Raw genomic sequence first — 11,626 nt, forward strand, 5'->3', positions numbered from 1 at the left:
ACGTCCATGACGTCCAAGCTGGTAATGGTGTCGAAATGTTCTCTGCGCGGCAGTCGCACTATCACCATTTTTGTAACACGCTCTCACAGCTACTGCACGTTCCGCACCAGTCCAGTTCTCCATGATTACTAAATGGCAATGTGTTCACATCAATTGTGCAAAGTTTCGAACATCTGCCGGCACTACACTGCTGCCAACTGTAACGTTCAAAATTTCCCGTTCCCCTGCGCCACCCTGTACATAAAATCATATCTGTGTGAAATCAGTTAAAGTCTCTCAAATTGTTATTTCATTTAAGGGATTTTCAGTTTTGTCATTTTAACCGCCTTTTTCAAATATCCTAATTTGAGCATGAGCGACAATAATTGCACTATTGAAGTCCTTAACAGAAAACATAGGGTAATAGCGCATTCCACAAGTAAATGCTAAACACACGTTCACTGCTAGAATTGCACAAATCTTCTGGCTCCCACAGTCATGACTTCGTTAGCTAAGCGCATGGAAAATGCCTAAGTGGTAGAAAAATAGGAATACAACTTCTACTGACAAGGGGAGGCCGCCAATTGTGAAATTCAGATTCGATTCATATTGCGCATAATAAAAGCTCATGGCCAGAGGTGTAATGTGGCAAAGCACCAAGATGCACTTCTCAGCCGTTGTCGAGAAAATCGACAGTTAAAAGAAACCGTTGTGGTCAAATACTCTCGACGATTAATAATTTTCGTCAGCGTCGTGGCGCAGCGGTAAGCGCTCGGGTTCGTAATCCGAAGGTCGCCGGATCGAATCTCGCGCCATGCAATTTTTTTTATTATTAGTTTTTTGTAATTCAAATATATATATATATATATATATATATATATATATATATATATATATATATATATATAAAGATAGATATAAAGTATTAATGAATTGCTTATGCATGTTGGTGAAGGCGTTCGCTCTCCAATTGTACCGCCTCCATTTTTCCGTTTTTTTTAACAGGATGTACCAAAGCTCTCCCGTCCGCACTGATTTTCGACAATGTTATAAGTTGTGCTAGGGACCGCATCTGCCTTCTTTCGAAGTTAGCAGGCAACTACGCTGTTATGCGGCGGCTCGTTTCGGCCCATTCAACATCTGTCATTCAAGTGTAACGAGCGAGTAACGGAGTTTATATTTCATACCTGCCACAGCAAATTTGTGTTCGTGGGGTCTCTATTCTAATTCGAACGTTTGACTTACGCTATACGTATTCGTTTCGGAATATCGTTTCTACGTCTTCCGTTAACTATACGTGGTTAACATTATGAAGACAATTAATAACATTTGTGAATTACAACTTTGTTTGCGGAAAACATAATGATGTCGCCAGTTTTTCCACGACAAACGACTTTCAACAACTTATTATATGCATAATTGTTGCAACTGATTGCCGGGAATTATATATATATATATATATATATATATATTTGAATTATAAAAAACAAATACTAAAAAAAAAAAAAAGGTTGCATAGCGCGAGATTCGATCCGGCGACCTTCGGATTACGAACCCGAGCGCTTACCGCTGCGCCACGACGCTGTAGAAAATTATTAATCGTCGAGAGTATTTCACCGCAACGGTTTCTTTTAACTGTCGATTTTCTCGACAACGGCTGAGAAGTGCATCTTGTTGCTTTGCCACATTACACCTCTGGCCATGAGCTTTTATTATGCGCAATATGAATCGAATCTGAATTTCACAATTGGCGGCCTCCCCTTGTGAGACACTTGTTCTCAGTTGGGGACAGCTGTATTGAATTTTAAGAGCTTAAGTGCGATTCCCATATACGACGGCTGTTCGGAAAGTAAGGTCCAATCGGGTGCATAATGGATGGACAGTGAAAAATCCGACGAAACTTTGCACGTCGCACTTTTCAGTTCTGAGCGCGCAGTGAGCACGTAAAGCTACTTAGGAGTTTGTGTCTCCCGCCAAGTATGAGGGCCTCGTAAGAAATTTCGCCTGATGTCATGCAGCCCAGATAACGTAACTGTTTCCTTCTATTTGACAGTTCTCGGCCGTACTCTGCAGGGGCAATGAAGATGCTCCGGCAGCGTTTGAACGCCCACAATACAGTTCGTAATTGGCTCCCCTTGCGTTCATCTCTGCTCACATGATGGTTGTTGGTTGTTTTTGGGGAAGGAGACCAGACAGCGAGGTCATCGGTCTCATCGGATTACGGAAGGACGGGGAAGGAAGTCGGCCGTGCCCTTTGAAAGGAACCATCCCGGCATTTGCCTGGAGCGATTGAGGGAAATCACGGAAAACCTAAATCAGGATGGCCGGACGCGGGATTGAACCGTCGTCCTCCCGAATGCGAGTCCAGTGTCTAACCACTGCGCCACCTCGCTCGGTGCTCACATGAACTGCTGGTTATGAATACAACATTTTGCCACAGACTTACATCGGCAGATCAGCTTAGAGAATTGGTGGAGAGCAAAGGCTGCTGCCTTCTCTGACGAAGGTATTGGAAAGTTGGAACAACTCTTCAACATATGTGTAAGTCGAAGCGGCCACTACGTATAGAAGTAGCTGGAAGTTTTAGCTAACTGTTGCAATTTTTGATTTTCACGGTGGTTTCCACTTCGCGACCGATCGGATCTTACTTTCCAAACAGCCTTCGTATACACTGAAAACCACTGATAACTGCATGGCAGAGGGTTTATCCCATTATATCATTTATTATCGTTCCTTCCACTTCTGGTCGCGTTGGAGCGCAGGAAGAATGATGCATTAAATGCTGTAATTCGTCTAATTATGTCTTCATTGGTACCGCAGGAGCGATACGTAGAGGGTTTTGGTAAATTCCTGTATCCCTTACTAAAAGATGCTACTTGAAACTTCGTACGCCGGCTCTCGCAGCACATTTGGCCTCTCTCTAAAAGTGCTTGCCAGTTACATATTTTCAGTGTAAGCGTGACGCTCTCCTGTGGGTCAAACAAACCTGTTCCTATCCGTGTTACCTTTCTTTGTAGGTGTTTAGAATTACCTGTTAATTTTCTTTGTAAGCAATCTACCTTGTAGATTGAGTTCATTTTCCCAGTATACCGTCAAAGAACTGAATTCTGCTACCTGCTTTAGTTAGGACTGAGCCTATGTGATATTTTCACTTCATATCCTTAAAAACGGTTACAGTCACGTATTTGTGTGAGTTGACTAATCCCACTGTGTGTCATTCATATTTGTAGTCGTAGGACACTACATATTTTTCATTTTCTGAGACGTGCACAAGTTTATTTTCCCGAACATTTGAAGCAGGTTGCTAATCTTTGCACCATTTTAAAATTTTAGCAAGATCTTAGTAAATATTTCTGCAGATTTTTTCAGACAGTACTTCATTTTAGTTGACTACAGCATTTGAGAAAAAGCTGCAGCTACTATTAAAATTATTGCCAGACCATTAATATAGAACATCAACAGCTGAGGATTCAACACAATTCCTTGGCTCACACCTGAATTTATTTTTAAATCTGTATCCATCCAGGATACCATGGTGTGTTCCAGTCATGAAAGTAAAATGACTGTGGCAAAAGATCCAGTGACAATGTTGTATCACAACAAAGAACGTAATAAAATATCGGGAGATAACGAACACGTCACAAACTAACGTATCAACCAGTATATATTTCGGAAAGTCGAAGACAGGTTCTGGCAGTCTGCAGCCAGCCGATGTACTGTGTTAGCTTGGATAGCTCAATCGGTAAGAGGATTTCTTCAGATTAGGTTACCGGTCGGCATTCATTTGAAGTCTCTCAGCAAGTTCCTGCAAAGTGAAAGATCAATTCAGAGTGCATGTTGCGTTAACGAGCCAATCAATAGGAGTAATATTTTACTCCACGGTGGTGTCATTTTTCAATTGGCTTTAAGGATTTTGTTCTGATGGTACAGAGCTCCAAATTGTACGTAAGATCAGGCTGAATACAGCAGCAAGCGACTTAGTGTCTCAATTTACGATCGTAAGTGTTTCTGTACGATATTTGTAAACGCTTTTGTATGCAGATGTAAAATCGCAAGCAACCACGGGGTTTTCACCAGGCGTCTCTGATAAAAGCATGCGGTAAAAAATATTTTAATAATTTTATATGTATGGGTGCTTTAAGAAAATTATTTTAGTGTGACTGATTACTGCATAAATAAGCAGTATTTATGGGACTCACTTAACATGAACTGTGCAGGAAAGACGAGGTTTCTTTAAAGCTTTTCGGGGGGGGGGGGGGGGGGGGGGGTGCTACACCCAACTGTAAATGAGTTCTAGAATCGTATAACGTTGACAGTTTGTAAACTTCTTTTGAGTTTTGGGTTAGCACGCAAGAGGTTGAGGGTTCGATTCTGGGCCGTGGCTTTATTTGTTTTACTTGCTAAAAGTAGTCTGTATTGTACCGTGCCTGGCTTCTTAATTGCCATACACCGATAACAGTGGGTCTTCAACAAAACGTTTTCAGTCATGTATTTCGAACACAGAAATGGAGGTACCATCGTTTTCATTGGTCAGCTTTTAAAGAAGCCTTTTGCATGTCGCAGAGGCGATTTGTTTCACGTCACTGCATCTACTAGATTCCAAACCTGTTTTCTGTGTACCCTCCCCTAATGATCCCATCGAAATCATGTGCAAAGCACGTTGCTAGTCCTCCTGGTGACGTAAGGCCCTAACGGAATGTAACGTGGCAAGAATAATAGTTGGTATTAATCGATGGGACCATTGCGGGAGGGTACACACAGAACACGTTTGGAATCTTGTAGATGCAGTGGAGCGAAACAATTCGCGTCTACGACATCCTAAAGGTTCTTTAGAAGATGACCATGAAATCGATTGTATTTCCATATCTGTGTTCGTAATACGTAACTGCAAGTATTTTGTAGAAGCCCCACTACAATCGCTGTATGACGATTAAAACGCCAGATACCGTACCACGCAGACTAATTTTGGCAAATAAAAACAAACAACCCACAGCTCAGAATCGAACCGTCGACCTCCTGCATACTAAACCAAAACGCTAACCGCTGCACCAACTGCACAACGCTTGTTGCACATCCTGACGGAGACAGTTACCGTACACGTGATTACTTGTTGCCAGATTGCCAATCTTTATGTCCGTTTATTGTCCGAAATATGCATAGGGTGAAATTTTGTGAGAAACATTTTTGTTTTTTCAGTATGTGAGGAATCGCGCTGCGAAGTCCGAGTGCGCGAATTTTTCGTCACCCTCTAGAAAACATCATTTGACCACCTGGTACGTGTAAACTATATTTTACAGTTTAAGGGGGGATGTAACGGAAAATGTAAACATTTATTTAAGAAATCATTACAGCCTTATTTATTAATGTACAAATATAAAATTTTTCATGTGTAAAGCAAAAGAACTCTGTTTTAAAGGAAAAATAAAATAAAACATGCAGGATTAATATTTTGGGAGAAATTTGAGTTTTTATTTTTTTGTCTTTTTTATAAAAAGCCATAACTCAAATTCTAATCATGCAATTAATCTGAAAATTTTATTGTAGTGCCCTGAGATGGTTATAAGACCGCTGAAAAATTGGTTCAAATGGCTATGACCACTATGGGACTTAACTGCTGAGGTCATTAGTCCCCTAGAACTTGTTAAACCTAACTAACCTAAGGACATCACACACATCCATGCCCGAGGCAGGAATCGAACCTGCGACCGTAGCGGTCTCGCGGTTCCAGACTGCAGCGCCAGAACCGCGCGGCCACTTCGGCCGGCTAAGACCATTGAACCACAGTTATTAATGTATGGCACAAACTGTTACAGTAACAGAGTTTTTAATTTTGTACATCCAAAATTAACTTTTTCTTGCACATACAATCATTTAAAAATCAGAATGTTATTGCGGGATCTCGTATTTTTTAGTTCCAGGGAGACAGCAACACGCTGCGAACAGTTCTTAAAAATTTCATAGCGTTTGTGCGTATGCTTCTTGAGAGAAGGCTTCTAATGACGTAAAAAATGTAAAACTCAGAAAATGAGGTTCAAAGAATTTCTTCTCATACTTCTACATGTAATAAGCTTAACTCAATTTTAAAATCCTCCATACTGATACTCCTCATCCTCTAGGTTTGTCTTCTCTCCTCTTCGAATCTGCCTGTACTGTATTTGCAGGTTAGACACTGATCTGTTAGTTTTCTTGACCATGTTCTCGTCGATGGTGTAAAATGCTGTTGTTGTAAACACACCAGGATATATACGGTCTCTCTTCAGCACTTCAGTTCTGCCATTATTTCCATTATTCAAACGTAAAACTGCATCACAGACACCTATTTCGAGTACTTGAGGTCCACAGAATGTCCTTTTTGAGCACTAATCCAAATTAAATTATTGAGACTTTTGTGGTATCGATAGCTAAGATGCCACGGCTTAAGTTCAAATACTTAAGTTGGCAGTACGACCGACATCGACGATAGCGCCCTCTGTGCAGATCCAGGAGCTCCGCTGCAGATTCTCCACATTTTGATCAAGAACAGACGGCCGGGACACTTCTCTTCAGCTTCGCACCTCAGGGCAAAGTTATGTATTACTCTTGTTGCTAAAGTAAAGGTGATTTTAATTCACACTGCAGTACCGAGAGATTTTCACCTTTTCCTGCTCCTACCCACGCGTCGCCTTCCAGGCGGGATACAAAAGTTGGCGACGAGGTTTCCCCTATAATTTCCTTTTTTGCTCAGTACTGCTTTCTTTTCGTGCTAGCTTCAGTATAAGACTTCGCCACAGGAACAGGCTTCGCTGTCCGATCGTGTACGTTTTCAGGCTCAGCAACTGACGCAGCTGCTTGCTGCCATAAATACACTGGTCACACTACAAACTGCAGCTACTTCGGCGACTTCGACGCCACCGTCCGTACCGACGCCGTCGCCGACGGCTCCGCTATTTCGTGCCTTCAGTCCTGACGTTGGCCAGAATACGTCGCCCAGCTCGAGGCACATAACGGGTACAGGGTGGTCTGCTTTTCCATTGCCAACGTGGGTGTTGTGTAGTACCGTGTGCTCGTGAAATTGTTTCCCACCACCCGCCCAGAAACTAAAACTTACGACGAAGTGATTGAAGCTTTGAACTCCCACTTCCGTGACCGTGTAAATGTGGTAGCTGCACGCTACAAATTCTTTCGCCTCCGACGTGGCCCCACTCGTCGAATAAATCTTGGTTAGCGGACCTTCCGGGACTAACTTCCGACTGTGACTTTAATTGCTCGTGTGGGCGCTCTTATGCATATATAATGATTAGGGACGCTATTGAGCAGAATGTGGCGGATCACCGCATCCGCGAACAAATCCCCAGATTTAAAAACCCGTCTTTGCAGGAAGTAGTGCACCTGCTAGACACACAAGATACATTAGACATGGCTACTTTCGCGTTCGACGTGACCCCGGGTGTGTGTACTGTTAGCGCGGCACAACACGGGTCCTCCCGCCCAGCCAGCCTCGCTGCGCCGCTCGCGCGCAAGTAAACACCTGTCAAACGAGGCACCCACTAAGAAACTGAAATCATCTCCGAACTGCTTTCGTGCCCACCCACGGAGCATTTTCCCCTCCCGTCAGGCCCACTGTTATTTTAATAAGAAGAAAGGACATGTGCAAGCTGTGTGCAGTAAGAGAAACTCTAATTCCGAACTTGTCTCCCGATCGCGGGACTCGCGTGGGCGTCACCGCAACGGAAACAGTCGTAATCATGATTCACATCAGCTTCGCGTGCTTCAACAGCTCGTCGTGTGAATCAAGTTTTGCAGACGCTTCCTCTCGCATTCATCGCAACGCGAGGAAACTTTTAGTGATTTTGAACCTTTGTGGACGTCCTGTTTGCATGCAGCTGGACACTGGTGCGTCAGTTTCTTTTCTGAACAAATCAACTTATGACTTACTTGGTTCGCCCCCGCTTCGTCGTTGACGTTCCACACTGACTGCATTTACTGGACAGGAAATATCAGTGCTCGGCGTGTGCAGTTTGCAAGCCACGTATGTTGCAACGACCCGTACAGTCTGTGGTGTCACCGCCAGACACCACACTTGCTAGGTGGTAGCCTTTAAATCGGCCGCGGTCCGGTAGTATACGTCGGACCCGCGTGTCGCCACTATCAGTGATTGCAGACCGAGCGCCGCCAGACGTCAGGTCTAGAGAGACTTCCTAGCACTCGCCCCAGTTGTACAACCGACTTTGCTAGCGATGGTTCGGTGACAAAATACGCTCTCATTTGCCGAGACGATAGTTAGCATAGCCTTCAGCTACGTCATTTGCTACGACCTAGCAAGGCGCCAGTACCAGTTACTATTGATATTGAATCATGTACCGTCAAGAGCGACGCTCATCATTAATGGATTAAAGTATTCCACCAGCTACGTCCGTTTTTCTAAATTCTAATTTCCTTGTCCTGTTCCAGACCTCACGCCAGCCTGCGTGAGCTAAAACGCGTGCCTTTCGGCTTCCTCTAATAATCACGGTGTTGGCTATCCTGCCAACCCACAACACAGTCTTTCCATGTGCTCTGCTCTAGTGGTGCTACGAACGTTTATGGCATGGATGCATTTGAACTTTTTGGCCTCGCAATTCAGGACAACGTACTTCGCATCAACGCTAGTGACCATGCAGACAGTGTTGCCGAACTATGCGAAGATTTTGCTGAACTCTTTTCGGATGGCCTTGGTTGTACCACAGACTTTGCAGCGCATGTTGTAGTTGAAGACAATACCATGCCTATTTTCCGGCGCGCACGCCCGATACCGCACGCACTGCCCGACGCCGTCGCTTCTGAACTTACACATTTGCAAGACATTGGTGTAATTCAACCTGTTTTTGCTTCGCCATGGACTTCGCATATAGTGTGTGTGAAGAAACCAAACTGTCGTCTCCGTATTTGTGCTGACTTTAAGTATACAGTAAATCCCCAGACAGTGGTAGCTACAATTCCCTTACCGCGTCCTGAAGACATTTTTGATAAGCTCGGTGCGGGAAAATTCTTTTCCACGATTGACTTGCGGGACGCATACTTTCAGATTCCGCTCGACGAACAGTCGCAGCGCTATTTTGTGATCAACACCCACCTTGGATTGTCCACGCTTCGCCGTCTTCCGTTCGGTTGTGCGTCGGCTCCTGCTATTTTTCAGTCGTACTTGCAATAGTCGTGCCACTGTCCCTGATTGTTCCAACGATCTGGACGATACAGTCGTATCAGGTCGCACCCCTAACGACCATTTGCAGAATTTGCGTACCTTATTTACTGTACTTTTGCAGGCAGGACTAAAGTGTAACAGAGAAAAGTGCAGTTCTTTTCAGACTGAGATTCAGTATTTAGGACAGATGTTTAACGGACTGTGTATCCGCCCCTCGCCGCCACATCTGTGCGGTTAGAGACTTGCCAGCACCCAGGAACTTGAAAGAACTCCAGTCTATGTCGAGCAAAATTTCATATTATATTCTGTTTATACCAAATGCAGCGCAGATTGTAGCGCCTTTGCATCGCCTTCGGCGTAAGAATGTTCTTTATGTTTGGTCTCCAGAACGGGACGCTGCTTTCCACAAGCTTAAATCTGCTTTGTTGAGTGATCGTTGTCTGATTCCTTTCGATCCCTCCAAACCAGCTGTTTTGGCAGTCGATGCATCTTCGCACGGCATCGGAGCAGTTCTCACACCGCATTAATTCTGTCAATCGCCCGATCGCTTTAGCGTCTAAGTTTCTCAATTCGGCCCAGAAAAACTATTCTCAAATCGAGAAAGAATCTTTAGCTATTGTATATGGAGTGACTAAGTTTCATGATTTTTCTACGGTCGCAAGTTCTATTTGGTCACCGACCACAAGCCTTTGACGTCGGTGTTCCACCCGTCAAAGCCAGTTCCGGCCCGTACCGCACAAAAGTTCCAACGTTGGTCTTTGTTTTTGTCTAACTACAATTACGAAATCTGGTTTCGGCCTACGGCATAGCATGGCAATGCTGATGCTTTGTCTCGTCTGCCTATCGGTCCTGACGAAGTGTTTGATTCTTCCGAACTGTCCTGCAAGATAAGGAATTAGCTCATGGTTTTCCGGTGGATTTTCGTCGCATTGCTTCCGCGACAGCCGCCGACGCTTCTTTGCAGATCCTTTTGCGGTATATTCGTACTCAATGGCCTCCATCTGCTACGCCAATTCGTGATCCACTTGTTCGGCGTTACTTCGCGTAACGTCACGACTTGTCTGTACTCCACGGTGTAATCTTGTTACGAATTGACAATGATCAGTCTCGCGTGGTTGTATCTCGTTCGTTGCAGTCGGAAATCCTCAGATTGCTGCACGCTGGTCATTGGGGTATAGTGCGGACGAAGCAGTGAGCGCGTCGTCACTGCACTTGGGTCGGCATTGATAAACAAATTGAGAATTTGGTTGCTAACTGTCGATCTCGCGCGGAGCTTCAATCTGTTCCCCGCCAGTGCTTCTTTGCGTGGCCGACTGATACTGCGCCTTGGCAGCGCGTTCATATTGATTTTGCGGGTCCTTTCTGGGACACCCGCTGGTCAATAGTTATTGATGCGTACAGCAACTTCCCTTCTGTTGTACCTTTGTCTTCTACTACATCTGTGAGTACTGTTCGGGCTTTGACGTCTATTTCATGTATAGAGGGCCTTCCTGAAGTCGTCTCCAACAATGGCCCCCAATTTGTGTCCTCAGAGTTTGAAGCGTTCTGTGCTGCTAATGGCATTCGCCATCTGACCTCAGCCTTGCTCCACCTCCAGTCGAACGGAGAGGCTGAACGCTTTGTGCATACATTTAAGTCGCAGATGAGCAAGTTGCGCGCCACGCACTCTCACGAACGCGCGCTCTGGACTTGCTTCGTATCGCTCTCAGCTGCGCAGCACTCGTTCCCCATCGGTCGCTCCTGCAGCTATTACAACCGCCACCGCTCGCTCCCGTGGCTTCGCCTCGCTCTGGCTCGGCGCCGCATGATTTGGTGGCGTTTTCTCTGGCAGGCAGCGCTGGGAGCAGGGGCGCATTCTTCGCCAGCTTGACAGCGCCTTATTTGTCATTTCTGGTCCCTCCGGCACTGTCAAGCGACACCGGAACCAGATCCGTTTGTGCCGTCCTCGGTTTTCTGCCGCTGGTTGTTTTGTGGCAGAATTGGCGGCTTGGCGGCTTCCGCCGCCACAGCCCACGACTCCACCGACGGCTCCTCCGCGGGCGCGACTACCGTCGTCGCCGCTGACGCATCCGAGGAGCGCCTCTCGTCGATGTCGCCGTGTTCCTCCGCGGTGCCGGAACCGATGGACGCTAAGGCTACAGCCACGCCGCCGCCGCTGTCGCCCATGGAGGTCGTTGCCCCGCCTCCTCATCCGAGCATCTCCAGTGGCGGTGCGCGGCCTGGGCAGGTTTTCCACGGGGCATTTTCCTCGCCCCCTCGCGAGCAATTCGGGGTCGCGGGTGGACAGCGCACCTCGTCAGTTCCGCTGTGCATCCCCTCAGCTGCGCCACCCCTTGGTCCCTCCACCTCCTGTCTGAAGCCATACTCAACGACGGTGCTCCGTTTCAAGGGGGAGGGATGTTTTATCGTTAGCTAAGATGCCACGGCTTACGTTCAAGTACTTCAGTCGGCACTGCGACCGACATTGACGATAGCTTCCTCTAGCAG

Source organism: Schistocerca piceifrons, chromosome X (genome assembly GCF_021461385.2).
Source record: "Schistocerca piceifrons isolate TAMUIC-IGC-003096 chromosome X, iqSchPice1.1, whole genome shotgun sequence".
Classification (NCBI taxonomy): Eukaryota; Metazoa; Arthropoda; class Insecta; order Orthoptera; family Acrididae; genus Schistocerca; species Schistocerca piceifrons.